The sequence below is a fragment of the Triticum dicoccoides genome, chromosome 5B, assembly GCF_002162155.2.
Source record: "Triticum dicoccoides isolate Atlit2015 ecotype Zavitan chromosome 5B, WEW_v2.0, whole genome shotgun sequence".
Taxonomy (NCBI): domain Eukaryota; kingdom Viridiplantae; phylum Streptophyta; class Magnoliopsida; order Poales; family Poaceae; genus Triticum; species Triticum dicoccoides.
This window is the reverse complement of record NC_041389.1, coordinates 669,426,421-669,432,887: the sequence shown is the minus strand read 5'-3', so window position 1 is coordinate 669,432,887 and position 6,467 is coordinate 669,426,421. Positions and strand designations below refer to the sequence as shown.

Genomic DNA, 6,467 nt, shown 5'->3' with positions numbered 1-6,467 from the left:
GGTGTGGCCCCCTGATGTTTATTCTGTCACCAATATTTTTTATTAAATCGAAAAAGTTGCTCCGTGGATTTTCAGGTCATTCTGAGAACTTCTATTTCTGCACAAAAATAACATCATGGCAGTTCTGCTGAAAACAACGTCAATCCGGGTTAGTTCCATTCAAATCATGCAAGTTAGAGTCCAAAACAAGGGCAAAAGTGTTTGGAAAAGTAGATATGACGAAGACGTATCAACTCCCGCAATCTTAAACCTTTGCTTGTCCTCAAGCAATTCAGTTGACAAACTGAAAGTGATAAAGAAAAACTTTTACAAACTTTGTTTGCTCTTGTTGTTGCAAATATGTAAAGCCAGTATTCAAGTTTTCAGCAAAGATTATGAACTAACCATATTCACAATAACATTTAGGTCTCATGTTTACTCATATGAATGGCATAATCAACTAACGAGCAATAATAATAAATCTCCGATGACAACACTTTCTCAAAACAATCATAATAGGATATAACAAAATGGTATCTCGCTAGCCTTTATGAGACTGCAAAACATAAATGCAGAGCACCTTTGAAGATCAAGGACTGACTAAGCATTGTAATTCATGGTAAAAGACATCCAGTCATAGTCATACTCAATATAAATTAATAGTAATGCATGCAACTGACAGCGGTGCTCTCCAGCGGGTGCTTTTTAATAAGAGAGTGATGACTCAACATAAAAGTAAATAGATAGGCCCTTCGCAGAGGGGAGCAGGGATTTGTAGAGGTGCCAGAGCTCGATTTTGAAATAGAGATAAATAATATTTTGAGCGGTATACTTTCATTGTCAACATTATTGGTGGTTCCCAAACAGAATGGTAAAGTTTATACTCCCCCACCACCAACAAGCATCAATCCATGGCTTGCCCGAAACAACGGGTGCCTCCAACTAACAACAATCCTGGGGGAGTTTTATTTGTAATTATTTTGATTTGATTTGAGCATGGGACTGGGCATCCCGGTGACAAGCCATTTTCTCGTGAGTGAGGAGCGGAGTCCACTCCTCTTGAGAATAACCCGCCTAGCATGGAAGATACAGACAACCCTAGTTGATACATGAGCTGTTCGAGCATACAAAACAGAATTTCATTTGAAGGTTTGGAGTTTGGCACATAAGAATTTACTTGGAACGACAGGTAAATACCGCATATAGGAAGATATGGTGGACTCATATGGAATAACTTTGGGGTTTATGGAAGTGGATGCACAAGCAGTATTCCTGCTAAGTACAAGTGAAGGATAGAAAGAGACAGGGAAGCGACCAACTAGAGAGCGACAAGAACATGCATTAAAATTAATCAACACTGAGTGCAAGCATGAGTAGGATATAATCCACCATGAACATAAATATCGTGAAGGCTATGTTGATTTTGTTTCAACTACATACGTGAACATGTGCCAAGTCAAGTCACTCGAATCATTCAAAGGAGAATACCACCCTATCATACCACATCACAACCATTTTAATAGAATGTTGGCACGCAAGGTAAACCATTATAAACTCCTAGCTAATTAAGCATAGCATAAGCAACTATAATCTCTAATTGTCATTGCAAACATGTTTATTCATAATAGGCTGAATCAAGAATGATGAACTAATCATATTTAGAAAAACAAGAGAGGTCGAGTTCATACCAGCTTCTCTCATCTCAATCATTCATTATATATCGTCATTATTGCCTTTCACTTGCACGACCGAACGGTGTGGATAATAATAATAGTGCACGTGCATTGGACTAAGCTGGAATCTGCAAGCATTCAATTCAAGGGAGAAGACAAGGTAATATGGGCTCTTAGTTAAATCAACAACAATGCATATGAGAACCACTCAACATTTTCATCATGGTCGTATCCTCTCGACCCCCAAAGAAAAAGAAAAGAAATAAAACTATTTACACAGGAAAGCTCCCAACAAGTAAAAGAAGAACGAGAAATAATTTTGGGTTTTCCTTTAGTTACTACTACTACATGCATGGAAAGTAAACTAGCTAAAAGCTACAACTAATTTTTTTGTTTTTCTTAAGTTTAATTAAGCACACAAGAGGAAAGCAAGAAAAAGAAAATAAACTAGCATGGATAGTACAATGAAAAAGTATTAGCACCGACAACTAAAAATGAGTGTGTGAACATGAATGTAATGTCGGTGAGAAATACACACTCCCCCAAGCTTAGGCTTTTGTCCTAAGTTGGTCTATACCCAAGGATCATGGCTAATCTCTCCGGTGTACCGAGGAGTATCATCAGAGTACCACTGGCTGGCGATCTCCTCTGGATCCCACTTTTTCTTTCATAGATTTCTTTGCCTCTTGCATATCTTCTGGACTGAGAAATAGAACACCTCTTTTCTTCGGAGTTGGCTTAGGAATTGGCTTAGGAAGTGGCTCAAGAAGTGTCCAATTGTTTTCATTAGTCAACATATTATTCAATAGCAATTCAGCTTGATCGACAGTTCTTTCCCTGAAAACACAACTAGCACAACTGTCCAGGTGGTCTCTGGAAGCATCGGTTAGTCCATTATAAAAGATATCAAGTATTTCATTTTTCTTGAGAGGATGATCAGGCAAAGCATTAGGTAATCGGAGAAGCCTCCCCCAAGCTTGTGGGAGACTCTCTTATTCAATTTGCACAAAATTATATATTTCCCTTAAAGCAGCTTGTTTCTTATGAGCGGGGAAATATTTAGCAGAGAAGTAATAAATCATATCCTGGGGACTATGCACACAACCAGGATCAAGAGAGTTAAACCAAGTTTTAGCATCACCCTTTAATGAGAACAGAAATATCTTAAGGATATAGTAGTAATGAGATTTCTCATCATTAGTGAACAGGGTGGCTATATCATTTAACTTAGTAAGATGTGCCACAACAGTTTCAGATTCATAGCCATAAAAAGGATCAGATTCAACCAAAGTAATTATCTTAGGATTGACAGAGAAATCATAATCCTTATCAGTAACAAAGATAGGTGAAGTAGCAAAAGCAGGGTCATATTTCATTCTAGCATTCAGAGATTTCTGTTTCAGTTTAGCTAATAACTTCTTAAGATCAGATCTATCACTGCAAGCAAGAAAATCTCTAGCGGTTTCTTCATCCATAACATAACCCTCAGGAACAACAGGCAATTCACACTTAGGGGGACAACCTTCATCATCACTATCATCAATAATATCAGTTTCAAGAATTTCATTCTCTCTAGCCCTAGCAAGTTGTTCATCAAGATATTCACCTAATGGCATAGTAGTATCAAGCATAGAAGTAGTTTCATCAGAAGTATCATGCATAGCAGAAGTAGCATCATCAATAACATGTGACATATCAGAATTCATAGCAGAAGCAGGTTTAGGTGTCGCAAGTTTACTCATAACAGAAGGAGAATCAAGTGCAGAGCTAGATGGCAGTTCCTTAACTCCCCTCGTAGTTGAGGGATAAATCTTAGTTCTTTCGTCTTTCAAGTTCCTCATAGTGATCAGCAGATATAAATCCCAAGTGACTCGAAGAATAGAGCTATGATCCCCGGCAACGGCACCAGAAAATAGTCTTGATAACCCACAAGTATAGGGGATCGCAACAGTTTTCGAGGGTAGAGTATTCAACCCAAATTTATTGATTCGACACTAGGGGAGCCAAAGAATAATCTCAAGTATTATCAGTTGAGTTTTCAATTCAACCACACCTGGATAACTTAGTATCTGCAGCAAAGTATTTAGTAGCAAAGTAGTATGGAAGTAACGGTAACAGTAGCGAAAGTAACAGTAGCAGTTTTGTAGTAATTGTAACAATAGCAGCGGTAAAGTAAATAAGCAAAGAGCAATATGTGAAAAGCTCGTAGGCATTGGATCAGTGATGGATAATTATGTCGGATGTGATTCCTCATGTAATAGTTATAACATAGGGTGACACAGAACTAGCTCCAGTTCATCAATGTAATGGCAAGTATTCCGAATATAGTCATACGTGCTTATGGAAAAGAACTTGCATGACATCTTTTATCCTACCCTCCTGTGGCAGCGGGGTCCTATTGGAAACTAAGGGATATTAAGGCCTCCTTTTAATAGAGTACCGGACCAAAGCATTAACACTTAGTGAATATATGAACTCCTCAAACAACGGTCATCACCGGTAAGTATCCCGTTTATTGTCACTTCAGGGTTAACGGATCATAACACATAATAGGTGACTATAGACTTGCAAGATAGGATCAAGAACTCACATATATTCATGAAAACATAACAGGTTCAGATCTGAAATCATGGCACTCGAGCCCTAGTGACAAGCATTAAGCATAGCAAAGGCATAGCAACATCAATATCAAAACATAGTGGATACTAGGGATGAAACCCTAACAAAACTAACTTGATTACATGGTAAATCTCATCCAAGCCATCACCGTCCAGCAAGCCTACGATGGAATTACTCACGCACGGCGGTGAGCATCATGAAATTGGTGATGGAGGATGGTTGATGATGACGACAACGATGAATCCCCCTCTCCGGAGCCCCGAACGGACTCCAGATCAGCCCTCCCGAGAGAGTTTAGGTTTTGGCGGTGGCTCCGTATCGTAAAATGTGATGAATCTTTCTCTCTGATTTTTTTTCTCCGTGAACGTGAATATATGGAGTTGGAGTTGAGGTCGGTGGAGGTCCAGGGGGCCCATGAGGCAGGGGCGGGCCCTGGGGGGCGCCCCCACCCTCGTGGACAGGGTGTGGGCCCCCTGACATTTATTCTTTCGCCAATATTTTTTATTAAATCCAAAAAGTTTCTCCGTGGATTTTCATGTCATTCCGAGAACTTTTATTTCCGCACAAAAATAACACCATGGCAGTTATGCTGAAAACAACGTCAATCCATGTTAGTTCCATTCAAATCATGCAAGTTAGAGTCCAAAACAAGGGCAAAAGTGTTTGGAAAAGTAGATACGATGGAGACGTATCATGTACTTATTCACACACGTTCTTTCCACTTACCCCCATGTACATGTCGTGTATCTCGGCAACCTTCAAGCCGAAGCCTGGCGAGGCAGTCGGCCATGACCTGACTAACCACACAAGTCTCTAGTCTAGGTTTATCACCTAATTGGGTTCCATCCGGAAGGCGATCCGGCCGGGGTGTCGCTCACGGCCCCAAACAATGTGTACAGGATTCTCAAGCCCACCAAACGGGCAACGCTTGGTTCACCCGGCCACGGTGCCTAGTCTGTCCTAAGCCCACCTGTACCTCGTGCCACATGGTAGACTACTAACACTACCTACAAACACCAGAAACTAGTTGCAACTCCTGGACAGAGATCGAGTTGATTAATAAGCTGAGAATGGTCGAGTTACCGAAACCCAATGTGTGGTAGCAATTGTCTTGGATCACAGGCACATAACTCAATTCCTAAGGATAGTTTCAGTGAGACAACCCACCATGTACTCTGTCGGATTACGGGTTCCGCAAACCCTTGAAAGCTTTGAACTCTGGGTGCGTGCGGAGATCTCAACCTACCTAGCCTCCCTACTCACGATCCTCCTAAGCCTGGTGTGACAAGCTCGAAGAGACAAAGAGACACAACAGTTTTATCCTGGTTCGGGCCACCTTTTGGTGTAATACCCTACTCCAGCCTTTTTGGTGGATTGCCACGAAGGGCTGAGGATGAACTAGTACAATGGATGAACTGACCTCAGGAGATGAGGTGTTCTTGAGCCCAAGGGAGCTGGTGGGATGTGAACTAGATTCAACCTCCCGTCTATCGTGGTGGCTAAGTCCTATTTATAGTGGCCTTGGTCCTCTTCCCAAATGTTGGCGGGAAGGGATCCCACAACGGCCGGATTTGAAATGGGACAAGTAGTACAGCCTATCCTGACAAAAGTGGTCTTCGCCTGTGAAAAGCCCCTGGTCGTGACGCTGTGGTGGGCTCGGTGATGACCTCTGTCCTGCTATCCTGATGGTCTTGGTCTTGTCACTACAAAAAAAATACACTTCCGTGATGATACGTGTTTGTCATAGTAGGTCACGTTTTTTGTCATGCATGTACATCCATGACGATTTTATGACAGAATCAAGATAGTCATACATGTGTTGTTGTAGAAGTGTTCCATGACATTACCAAAATTATCATCACAGAAGTGTCCACTTCCATGACGATAAATCACGCGTCACATAAGTGCTTTCGTCAAGGGTGACCGACATGTGGCATCCACCGTAATGGAACACCGTTAAGCTATCAGGTCCAGTTTTGGATCCGATAACCCATTACAGCCCGGACCAATGGGGATTTTCCACGTGTAAAAACATCATTGGCCAGAGGAAACACAAGTTGCCTCACCATTGGGACAGATGTCATCCACTCATTAGACAGGAGACGCCTATGATAGGTCGACACGTGGCACGGCCCAATAGTGGCCCATTCCGGTGAAAAAGGCCAGCCCAGTAAAAATTAGCAGGCCGACCCATAT

At 41.5% G+C, this 6,467-nt stretch overlaps 1 pseudogene; it reads right to left on the bottom strand.

The window, feature by feature from the left end:
• The window catches only part of LOC119310451, a 30,151-nt pseudogene extending 25,090 nt beyond the window's left edge, over positions 1-5,061 (bottom strand).
• Between the last annotated feature and the right edge of the window lie 1,406 nt (positions 5,062-6,467).